The sequence below is a fragment of the Prionailurus viverrinus genome, chromosome A2, assembly GCF_022837055.1.
Source record: "Prionailurus viverrinus isolate Anna chromosome A2, UM_Priviv_1.0, whole genome shotgun sequence".
Classification (NCBI taxonomy): domain Eukaryota; kingdom Metazoa; phylum Chordata; class Mammalia; order Carnivora; family Felidae; genus Prionailurus; species Prionailurus viverrinus.
The window spans coordinates 84,089,707-84,102,644 of NC_062562.1; the positions used below are offsets into that span (position 1 = coordinate 84,089,707).

The following is a 12,938-nucleotide window of genomic DNA, read 5'->3' on the forward strand; positions in this document are numbered from 1 at the left end:
GTGTGTTTTACCATAAAGATACTGAAGAAACATGGAGGAAAAAAAGCAGCCTATGTGAACTAGTTTCTTGACTCCTACTCGGTTGTCATTCCACAATCTCAACATACAACTGTCTGGGGCCTCAGGCATGAATGACAAGAAAAGTACCTAACGGTTTCCAAAATCACCCAAGTATGTAATGGGGATCTAACTATAAATACTTTCATACTGTAGGCAGTAACCCATATGTGCTTATAACCTCTACTTCTCTATATATCACGTGTGCAAGGAATATCACAGGAACTCAACAAATACAAGTCCATCTTTCCTTTAGCTTCGGTAATAGAAAAGGACAATGGCTCAATCTATCAGGGGTAAGGAAATGGCATCTTTCATACTATGTCATAGTGTTAAACTGTGCCCTGAACAGACTTGGGTTTATGTCTGCAACACCGAGGAAGACCAAAATCAATATTAAATTGCTAACTCCAAATATTTAATAAATAGTTTCTGAGGTTAAATAAAGACTGATAAGCTTGAATGTTAGCTAGAGGGAATAGCCTATTCTTTTCTTTCCCTTTCTATATTTGCTTTTGCCAAACTTCACTCAGGCTGGAAATAATCATAATAATTGGAACCAGCAGAAGGAAATAGCTGATGCTGCTAGGCAAGATGAAATAAATCTGCAACTCAAGTAATACTAAATATAAGCTCCACATGAGCATAATAGAACAAAACACCTGAGATAAGACTGTACTTTGGAGCCAAATTCTCAAGTTTACATTTTACAAGTAGATACATTTTAGAAATGTACTATTTATAATGTATCAGGATGGTACTGAGTGTAAACAAATAGCAGATTTATGTCACTATAGCAGTAAGACTAAATAATTTCCTAGGGGGAAGAAAGAAGACAAATAAGAAATGTTTGATTTCTGAGAAAAAAAAATTCATATAAAGCAATAATGCAATAAACTTTCAAGTTCGTAAAAAAAAATATTTGTTTAAAAATTCAGAAAGTATAAAAACACTGTTAGGGGAATTTGTATTCTTTGTCATTTGTAGAATTTGATACTCCTTCTCTTTTAACACAGTGCTATTGTAGTATTTTTATGGTTGCCAGTGGTGTATGCTATGCAGTACTGAGACAGCTGAATAAGAAATATTTTAACACTACTAAGATGCTTATGACTTCAGCATGAAAATTAGCAATTAAATTTGAAGTATTTGAACCATTCTAAGATGGGAAAAAATGAATGCCATTTCTATCAAAAACTCTGAAGCTTTGGAAAGGAAAACAGAACTGGAAAGGTAAAACATCTGAGTATTAGAACTGTCTGCTTTACAGTTGGAGGCACCTATGACGGGGATTGGTTCATTAATCCTCTAGACTCTGTCCTATTCTGTTTTACCAACATGTAGAGTGGATAAAAGTTAGGCAGTCACTTAGGACTCAGTGACCTTGGGCAAGTTGAGTGACCTTGGGCAGGTAATGACACTCTTTATGCTTCAGTTTCCTCACATTTAACTGGGATGATAAATATCACTCTTCCTCGTAGAGTTCAATGTGAGCCTTAAATGAATGTAACTAAGTGTGAGGTGGGACTTTTCCTGTTTTCCTGGAATGTAGCTAAAGCTTCAAAGCTAAGGACAATGGAAAAGAAGTTATCAGTCATATCCATGGTAAAGCCAGTCCAAAGATCATCAGTTCCAGTAGCCTAAATGCAAAGACTAAATATGTGAAACGAGATCCACAACCAAAGATTCTTTGAAGGGAATCTTAGGGGACAATGAAGTGTCATCTCAACTTCCCCCTTAGACTGCGCTACCTGCAAGGAAGTGGTCCCTCACAAGGGTCACAGAATAGTTGCTTGCTGAATTCTTCAAACAGTCATAGTTTCGGGGCGCCTGGGTGGCACAGTCGGTTAAGCGTCCGACTTCAGCCAGGTCACGATCTCGCGGTCCGTGAGTTCGAGCCCCGCGTCAGGCTCTGGGCTGATGGCTCAGAGCCTGGAGCCTGTTTCCGTTTCTGTGTCTCCCTCTCTCTCTGCCCCTCCCCCGTTCATGCTCTGTCTCTCTCTGTCCCAAAAAATAAAAAAATAATAATAATAATAATAATAAAATGTTGAAACAGTCATAGTTTCAAGTGTGCAGCCCAGAAGCAAAGTATGAGAGAGTTCTGGGAACAACTGGAAAAGTTTTCCCATGAGCCTGAGGGTATTCATAAAGATAAGGACTTATACCTACCTTTTGTCAGAGAATTCTGAAGGTGGGAGCTTGGGTGGAGCTGCCTGTGATATTTGAACAAAAGAGATGCAGTTGCATTTCTGCAACAGGATGGGTCAAGGAAGACCGCATGAAGTTTTCCAAGGCCAAGTAGCTAACTCAAGCAGAAAGCCAGTGACAGCGCTCTGGAAAGGATTTTGCTCAAGGGGGCTGCCTGCTGGGCCTAGGGGACAGTAACACAAAGAACCTGGAAGGGTAGTGCGGTGGGCAGGAGCTGATGGCAGAATTACAAGTGGTCAGGTTTAGAGCACACTACCACCGTCAGGACATGCTGCAATCAACATGGTGGTGTATGCAAAAGGTGGTGAGGAAACAAGAGTGTGTTTGAAGAAGATACAAATGTGATCCATGACAGAAAGACAACATCTGGATGCCTGACATAAACAGGGCACATATGGGCAGATTTAAAAGAACGAAAGAAACAGGGCTTTGTTCCTTTATTCATGTTCCTCCTCCTCCCTTGCCCTGACCTCTGAGGAGACAGAGTAGGTGGGGGGTTGGGAGAGGTGGAGCAAACAAAACAATGAAACGGACCACACTAACCTCTCTCATTATTGGTTTCCAGAGTTCCTGGTCGACCTGAGCTCAAAAGATGATAGGAGAACCTTTCTGTTGGAAGCGATGTTAAAATTTAAATTGTAAACATACATCTTTTTATACCTGAAAATGAGACTATTCTGATATATTAAAACAAAACCAAACAAACAAAAAACAGTCATGAGGTGAGGTAAATGAGAAAAAATAATCATTTCTTGTTGGTACTCTTTGAGCCCAACCTATCTAATAGTCACCAGAGACAGTACATATAACTGAAATGTTCTAAAAAGCCAAAACAACCTAGAGGTTTTTATTGTTAATACTGATTTTTTTTTAATTAAATTCAGCAATGTTTACATTGCAGGACTAAATTGGACATGAACTTTTAAGTTTGATATTAATAACTGTAGGAAGTGCCACAGAAATACTTAACTTAAAAAAATAAGAAAATCAGGGGCGCCTGGGTGGCTCAGTCGGTTGAGCGTCCGACTTTGGCTCAGGTCATGATCTCACGATCCGTGAGTTCGAGCCCCGCGGCAGGCTCTGTGCTGACAGCTCAGAGCCTGGAGCCTGCTTCAGATTCTGTGTCTCCCTCTCTCTCTGCCCTTCCCCCACTCATGCTCTGTCTCTCTCTCTCTGTCAAAAATAAATAAACATTAAAAAAAATTTTTTTTTAAAAAATAAGAAAATCAGTTGACTCACCCATCAACCAAATACATCAAGATATCAAATGTAACAAAGAAAAGGAAAAAATAAATATTCTTAGTACAAAAATGTGTACTGTGATTTTCCTTGACTGAATGAGCTCTTCTTTTTTTTATGTTTATTTTTGAGCACATGTGCATGGGGTTGGTGTGGGGGGCAGTGAAAGAGGAAGACAGGATCCAAAGACAGCTCCAAGCTGATGGCAGAGAGCCCAAGGTGGGGCTCAAACTCAAAAACTGAAAGATCTGGCCAAAGTCAGACACTTAACCGACTGAGCCACCCAGGTGCCCTGTGCTCTTATTTCTGATCACCCCATTTAAAGATATTTTGAAGTGGATGGCACATGAATGCCATTTATGACTAATTTACTATGAACTACTTAATCTACCACCTTTACATTTCCCTTAGTTCTCAAATAGAGCAATTTTCTCTCCTAAAACAGCCTGAAACAATTCTCATCTTAGATGAAAACCTCCCCTCTCGAGCAAAAGAGTCAATTTAATTCTCCCAACAAAGAAAATCTCTTACTCTAACTAAACTTCTAAGCTGTCTTTTGATACTGGAGGTCTATGGCAATGTCAGTCAGTAGCAGCTAAACTCTCTTAGATGTTGATGGACAATGGACTCAGCAACATGACTTTCTCCAGGGCTCATACTATTTTGAATCAAGCAAGCATAGGTTGCACACTGCCAAACTATTTAACATATAACTTTTAAATTAAACAAAAACAGATTCCTTTCACAACAGTTTCAGTGTCAGAATGAAAATGTTACTCAATAAACTAGGAACATTTTGTAATTTAGATTAATTATAAGCAAGAATGTATTTCAGAACAAAACAGGGCATATTTTGGGAAAAAATAACACTTTAAGTGAAATGAGTCTCCTAATGGATGAGGTAGGTAGTGATCACACAGCCAAAAATCTACCACAACATAATAAAGAGTGCTGTAAGTATATTTAAAAAGAAATTATTTAAAATGATTTAAAATATTTTTCAAGCATATAGCTGTAGGCTAAAATGGTTGTACTTACAATGTCTGTTAATTATGGATAGAGGTTCTTAATGTGTGTGATAGTTACATTTATGTGTCAACTTGACTGGTCCACCGGGTGCCTAGATGTTTGGTCAAATATTATTTTAGCTGTATCTGTGAGGGTATTTTTGGAAGAGATTAACATTCAGATAGTTAGGATGAGTAAAGCATATCACCCTCCCTAATGCAGGTGGGCCTCATCCAATTAGGTGAAGGCTTGAAGACAGCAAAAAGCTGACCCTCTCCCAAGTAAGGGAGAATGCCTCCCGCCCAATTGCCTCAGAAATGAGACACCAGTTTTTCCCTGCCTTAGGATTCAAACTGAAACACTGGCTCCTCTTGGCTCTCAGGCCTACTGGTCTTCAGACTGGAACTATACCATCAGCTCTCCTGGGTCATCAGTTAGCTGACTTAACTGTGGATATACTGGGAATTGTCAGTCTTCATAATCACATGAGCCAATTCCTTATAATCAATCAGTCTACCTCTCTCTAAGTCTCTCTCTCTGTCTCATACTCTGTGTGTGTTTGTGTGTGTGTGTGTGTGTGTGTGTGTGTGTGTGTGTGTGTAAATATATCCTGTTGGTTCTGTTTCTCTGGGGAACCCTAATACAATGTGTTTCAAATAAATCAAGTATTACAGAGAAAGAGGACCTTTATCATTCATTCATTCATTCATTCATTCATTCAACAAATGTTTCCAAAACATTCTGCATATTTTCAGGCATCAGTCCAGGTACTAAGGAAATAAATATGAATTAAATGCTATACCTACCTTTGATGAATTGTGCATCTAGTTCAAGTAACATATTTCACAACTTTATTGGAAAACCATTACAAAAATCACATTTTGTTGTGATATTAAGAATTACAAAAATATGGATCTAATTTTCACATACCAACTCTGGATAAATAAATGAACACTGAGATGTTGGGATACATATGTCGTTCTTTTAATTAACAAAATTATATAACAGTTACACAGTTATACAATTATATACAGTTCAAAATATTTCATATGTCATTTCTAGTAACTTTAACTAGAGAAGCTACCTATAAGAAAGAAGATAAAAATTTGAGTGTTCAAAAAGTTACATATTCCAACCACTACCATAGGAAATATTTGAATAATTTCACATGGCAGAGGAAGGTTATTAATTTCAAACATAGTTTCAATAAAGAATCTCTAGTATAATTTAGAGAGGAGTTTGCATTTTCAGGGTCTACTCCAAATATAGTCTATAATACCATAGCAATGGTCAAAGAGCTTGGTCTCAAAATAGCACCTCACAGATTTTAAAAAGTGAGGCATTGTTTAGTTTCTGTGACCTTTGAATTGAGACTAAAAATATACAGTACATAAAGGCAGCACTGTTGAAGACAGAGTTCTCACTATTATTGTTTGCATCTGGTTTGCTAATAAAATAGAAACATTATCTGTAGTGCTTAACAGTGATACATTAACATTAAAAATCTATATATGATAATTATCTTCAATGTGATTCATACTATGAAGAACCCAATTTAAGAGGATTGGTTTGTACATTGTTAAAGATCTATGGGGGCGCCTGGGTGGCTCAGTCGGTTGAGAGTCCGACTTCTGCTCAGGTAATGATCTCACAGTTCGTGAGTTCGATCCCCACGTCAGCCTCTGTGCTGCCGACAGCTCAGAGCCTGGAGCCTACTTCAGATTCTGTGTGTCCCTCTCTCTCTGTCCCTTTCCCACTCACACTCTATCCCTCTCTGTCTCTAAAAAAATAAATAAATGTTAAAACAAATTAAGATTTATGTCCCTCCTCTCCCCCATCCTAAGGTAGAAATACTAAGTAAAGAAGATTCCATTTGCAGGCCTATGAAATACAGGCATTCCTCAAATTCCTATTCTTGGTCCCTTCTCACCCAGCGCTCTTCTAAGAGCACCAGGGCTCCTTGAGAAGCTACTACTACCAAGTAGAAACAATGCCACTCAGTTCTCCAATCTGCAATTCTAACAATTCTGTGAGCTCTAGACATACGTGACCAACAACCCTAATGTCATAAACATGCCATCATCTGCCTGCCAGGCACCTCAAACACATTATATTCTCAGGCATTCATTTTTCTCCACTCACTCTATTCTTTACATAATATCAACTGGAGCAAAATTAAATAAAATAAGCAAAATAAAATCTAGTAAAAATTTAAAAATAGGCCCTTTTATAACTTAGTTTTGTTAACTCACTAACTCCAATGACTAGTCTAAATTGTTTTAAGTAAAATATCAGTGATTCATACCTCATGAATATAATCACATTACTTCTTCACTAAGAGCCAAAATACACTGATAGTAGCATGGTGCTGCTTCTGCATTTGTCAAAGAGAGCAATTTTTAATTTCTAGAACAGCCTGAAGCCATTTCCTTTGTAGTTTAAATTTTAATCTCTGTAGCTAATGGCATCTTCATCTACTCCACAAAGCTATCCCAAGTCAGAAAGCTCAGAATTATCTTTGACTATTGTCTCCCCTTTACCACTATCTCCCATTCAATTGGAAATAAATTCTGATTCAACTGCCTTTAAAATATGTCTCAAGTTCATGTCCCTCCATTCCAACTACTGATACCAGATCTTAGGCCTTGTTCTGTTTCTTCTCCACCCAATACATACCTCAAACCATATTTCCCCCTTGCCCTGCCCCTGAAAACAACAACAACAACAACAACAACAACAACAACAACAACAACCACATTATGCTTCTCCATTTTTCAGACACCTTTCAGTGGCTTTACTCACCTAAAGAACAATGTCCAAACTCTTTAAGTTTAGGTTTGAGGCCTTTCCTGATAGGATTCCAAGTTTCCTTTCTGGAAAAATTTTTAGTTGCCACTAGGGGCACTCAGGTCCCCATTTATTTGGCCTCAATGACCTGTAATTTGTTCTCTGCACTGGAGGGTCATTTTTATCCTCTCTGACCTTTGGCCATGCTCTTCCTTCTGCTTTCTGCACCTCCCCTCCTGAAATCACACTCACACTTTAGGGCCAATGTCAAAGATCTTTTATGCTGTGAAGCACGCCCATGCCCAGCCATCTTCCATCTCTAGGCAGTAACACTTCCAACTGAACTGTGCTAACAGTTTTATAAAATATTTTCATGCATTATCTTCTTTAATTCTAGCCACCCTAATGTAACATATGACTGAATATGAAGGAAAGTTAACCCCAACCCTCCCATAAGGAAGTGAAAGCAATGAACTTGGGACTGGAATCCAATTCAGTCCTCTTACTCCAGGATCCACCCTCTTTATATATGCTACTGCCCTGCTTCTTCTTTTCCCTTCTAAGTACTCTAAAAGCAATTTGTTTATTTCTGTATCATTCCATTAAAACTCAGTGTTTTAAGGTTAGCTTTGTACATAACTGCCTCTCCTGTTCTGTATTCTTGGATGGTAGGGTCTGACCCTTATTATTGTATTTATTTTATTTTTTAATGTTTATTCATTTTGAAAGAGAGAAATCATGACAAGGGAAGGAGCAGAGACAGGGGGAGAGAGGGAGAGAGAGAGAGAGAGAGACAGAGAGACAGAGAGAGAGAGAGAGAATGAATCCCAACCAAGCTCCTCACTGTCAGCACAGAGCCTGATGCAGGGCTCTAACTCACTAACTGTGAGATCATGACCTGAGCTGAAACCAAGGGTCAGAGGCTTAACTGACTGAATCACCCAGGCACCCCTGGACCCTTATTATTTTAATGCCAGAACCTAGCTTTAGCATGACACAAAACAAAAATATAATGGATAATTATTTACTCAATTCATAAGTTAAAGATCTTAATTTACTAGAAGATTTTTATAATGGGATAAAATATATTTATGTGACAAACACAGAAATTCAATCATAACACAAACATGTACAACACTACCCCTCTGTTTTTGTGTTGTTTTTTTTTTTTTTGAGAGAGAGTGTGAGTTGGGGAGAGGGGCAGAGGGAGAGAGAGACAATCTTAAGCAAACTCCATGCTCAGCACAGAGCCTGACATGGGACTCGATTCCATGATTCTGAGATCATGACCTAAACCAAAATCCAGTAAACCAACTGAGCCACCCAGATGCCCCACCCCTACCCATCTTAACCATGCATCCCCTAGAGAGCAACTGCCTATCACCTTTTACTATATGTACACTTCTTGAAGGAACAGGATGCACATGCTATTTCTATTTTCTTACCTCCTGTTCACTCTTCAACACTATGACATCTGGTTCTCCTGCTTCTTCCACTCCATGGAAATGACACTAAACAAACGTGACCTCCATTTTTGCCAAATACAATAGAACCATTACAGACATCATCTTTAACCATTTCTGCTGTGTCTACCCGTGATGACCATTCACTCAACGTTAAGACAGTCTGATAACAGTCTTAGGTTCTTTCCTGGGATCCCTTGACTTCTAAACCATAGATGCCACAGTATTTTTTTTGTCTTTTTGCCTTTACATTCTTTTGTCGGATGATCTCATGCTCCCTAATCTACACATTCAACCCCAACCACTCTTCCAAATTTAAGGCTGTAATAGTCAGATGCCTATTTGTTCCAAGTACCTCATATTAAATAGATCCCAAATGGAATTACCTTCTATCCACATTTACTCCCTGCCTCTAGTCTCTGTAATGATTGACACCAGTTAACAGAAACTAGAAAATCAACCAAGGTAACCTCTTTCTTTATCCCTATCCAATCAGATACACTGACAATTTTACCATCTGTATATATTTATTGAATCAGTTCCCTTCTTTCCCACTCCTACCTTCATTGTTATGGTTCAAGACCTCAAAACCTCTCTTCTGGGTAAGTCTGTAGCCTCATAAATTGTCTTTCTGCCTGTATCTTCAACCTCCTTTAATTGGGTCTTTTGACTGACTGCATGTGCTCCATGAAATGTTGCCTACATTTCTCCTCACAGGGAAAACAATGGACAAATATGATCTTCTCAATCCTGTTCTTAAAACCTTTCAAACATAGAGAAGCAAATGAGCCATAGAAGTTAAGATCATTGACTAGGTTTGAATCCTGGCTCTGCTAATTATTATGTGTCCTTGCATGAGTTTTTTAATCACTCCAGGCTCTAGTTCTCTTATCTGAAAATGGGCTTAATGACAGTAGCTACCTTGTAGAATAATATGAGGATTAATTAACATTTATCTAAAGTGTTTATCTGCCTGACATACAGTAAGCACTGCACAAATGTTTGCTATTAATAATAATAATAATAATACTCAGTGGCTCAACATTCAGTTCTATATGATGGTTTGGCCCACATCTAATCCCCCAAAGTCATTTATTTCTAATATCTATATTAAACTCCAGACTTTGGTGCTTAGAACCTCTTTATCACATTCCTTGAAACTTTTAATATCAATGCCTCCTTGCTTTTTCTCAAGAAGTGTTTTCCTATCTTCCTTGCCTGATATACTTTATGTACTATTATGTATAGTTTTAAGGCTGTACCACACTCCAGGCCCTGGGCTATGCATATTATAAAGGCATTATAACATTTATTCTTCATACCATCTTTATGAAGTGGGTTCTGTAATGATACCTATTTTACAATGGATGGAGCTGATTTATAAAAATGTAAAACAATTTGTTTGCTCCCTGACTGCTTGAAGCTTGGCCACCATCATGAATGACATAGTAACTATCCGGACCAGGAAGTTCATGACCAACTGATTACTTCAACAGAAACAGATGGTCATTGATATTCTTTATCCCAGAAAGGCAACACAGTACCTAAGATAGAAGTTCTGTATAAACTAGCCAAAATGTACAAGACTATACCCAATGTCATCTTTGTATTTGGATTCAGAACTCATTTTAGTTGTGGCAAGACAACTGCCTTTGGCATGATTTATGATTCCTTGGATTATACAAAGAAAAACAAACCCAAACATAGACTTGCCAGACATGGCCTATATGAGAAGACAAAGATGTCAAGAAAAAAGCAAAAGGAACAAAAGAAAAGAATGAAGAAAGTCAGGGGTATTACAAAAGCCAATGTTCATGCTGGCAGAAAGAAGGAGTAAAGAAAAGATTCTGCAGTGACTATCTGTGGTGACTGTGCAGATTTTTCATGTGAGAATTAATAAACTGAGAACTTAAAAAAATAAAACAATTTGTTCAATTTATGTCTAGTATGGGGCAGAGCTGTGACTGGCATCCACAACTTTGGTCACTAAAGCTCCATGCTCTTGACTATTACACTACACTGTGAAATTCCTAAAGTGGAATCAAGATTTACACACCCTTTGGGATGCCTGACCCACATCACCCACGTCGGACTCTATGCTGCACAAGGGGCCTGCTTGGGATTCTCTCTCTCCTTCTGCCCCTCTCCATCCTCACACTCTCTCTCTAAAATATGTTTTTAAAATAAAAATACAAATTAAAAAAAAAGATTTACACACCTTTCTATGGTCATTATCTAGCACAGTGCCCAGAACATATCATTAAAAATATACACATAGAGTTTATGCAACTACTTGAACTGAAATCCATGATGTCAAATACTAAGAACGCCTAACCATTATTTCTTCTACAAAATGTTTTCTTTTCTTATTTTTTATTCTGTTTACATCACGGAAGGTATATTTAAAAGATGAAAAAATATTCTCAATAATTTTTAACTCAGATCACACAGATATACAACAGGATGTAACTACTTGAGGGTATGGATGATGTCTTAATGGTTATTCCTCTTTTTACCACCAGTTTCTATTTCAGTGTTACTAGAGAATAGGTTACCAATAAATGTTTGTTAAATGATAAGTAAATGAATTCTAGTCCTGGAAAAATGGACATTGGAACATTTTTGATGAGTCAGTTTATAATTATATACACTCCTGGATCAATGGCACAGACATTTGTAAATATTTTATAATTCAAAAAAAAATATTTCAAGTTGGTTTTGGCATGCATTGTGGGTATATTTTTGTAGCTGATTTGCTTTCTTGATTATGTTCTATTTTGGGTAATGTTAAAATGAACTTGTGTTCCTACATATTTTACTTCACAACAGTTAAAATTTTCTGGAATTTAAAACAGAAGTCCAACCAGAGCAAACTAAATGAGGTAACGGAGACATACCTAGAATTTGAACTTATCTAACAGGAAAATACACCTTGGTTTATTCTTCAAATAGATTTCTCTTTTCAAAAAGAAGATCTTCACCATTGCTCCCAAAACAATAAAATAGGAATGAAATATCTATTTTTATAACATTTTAGAGTCGTATCAATTAGAAGATTTTGGTTGCAAAATAATAGAAAACCCAACCTACCTAACTAAACCCAACTAAACCTAATGGTTTAAAATATCTTTTAATATCTTAAATACTTTAAAATATCTGTTAATAAATAAAATAATAAAATAAAATAAAATAAAATAAAATAAAATAAAATAAAATAAAATAAAAATCTTAAAATGCCTATTACTTCAGTAACAAGAACCCTGAGATTGGGCTGGTTCTGGGTTCATTATTTTAGCAGTTCACCAAGGAGCTAGTAGCTTTTTCTCACTCTGTTCTACCAATCTCCACCTTTTGGGTAGCTCTCCTCATGAACACAAGATGGCTATAGTTGCTCCAGGCATCACCTCCACATGCAGCAACTTTCACAGGCAGAAATGTGAATAGCTCTATCCTGAATCTTATTTTAAAAACTAAAAAAATTTCTCAGAAAGTCCCCAGGGGGATCCACCTTACTTTTCACTACTTAGAACTGGGTTATAAGCCATTTCCTAAAACAATCATTGGCAAAGAGATGAAATTACCATTTTTGGTTTACACTAGTCTCAGTTCATCCCCTTGGGATGAGGCCACGCTAATATGAAACACATGGCATAGCAGCACATCAACATGTGGATACTTGAACAAAACTGTCATTCTGTTAGTAAGGATGGAGGCAAGAAGAGAAGAAATGCATTCCAGTAGAGAATCAACAATGTCTCCTTAATAACTCTGTGGTCTTCTAAAGTCTGTCTGAAAACATATTCAACTGAAGCAAAGCATCTCCTTAGTCAACTCTTCGCTAGAAGAGTCATCGTGATGCTTTTCACACTATACAATGAAGACTTCCCAATTATTTTTAAAAAAGCATTTTCTTGATTCTTAGTAGTAGTTTAGCATATTGTTTGAGCTATCAACAATATCATTAATTTTACATAGTTTTTCTTAGACTTCATAGTATATGTGCACTTTATAGATCCATATACAGTATCACTCCATAGTGAATTAATCTGACATAAAGAAAATGGCTTTGAATTTAACACATTAATGTAATTCAAAATATTCTATTCTCCATTTCATAACAAAATCTCTTAGGATTCAGGCTAATTAAACTCGGGTTTCTTGACATCTTTAATTTAA

At 37.1% G+C, this 12,938-nt stretch overlaps 1 protein-coding gene and 1 pseudogene across 2 annotated transcripts in view; one reads left to right on the forward strand and one right to left on the reverse strand.

The window, feature by feature from the left end:
* The window catches only part of MAGI2 (membrane associated guanylate kinase, WW and PDZ domain containing 2), a 1,356,537-nt gene that overhangs the window by 1,334,565 nt on the left and 9,034 nt on the right, over window positions 1–12,938 (reverse strand). The gene's annotated exons all lie outside the window — the stretch shown is intronic.
* Window positions 10,116–10,599, forward strand: LOC125160167 (40S ribosomal protein S24-like; annotated as a pseudogene).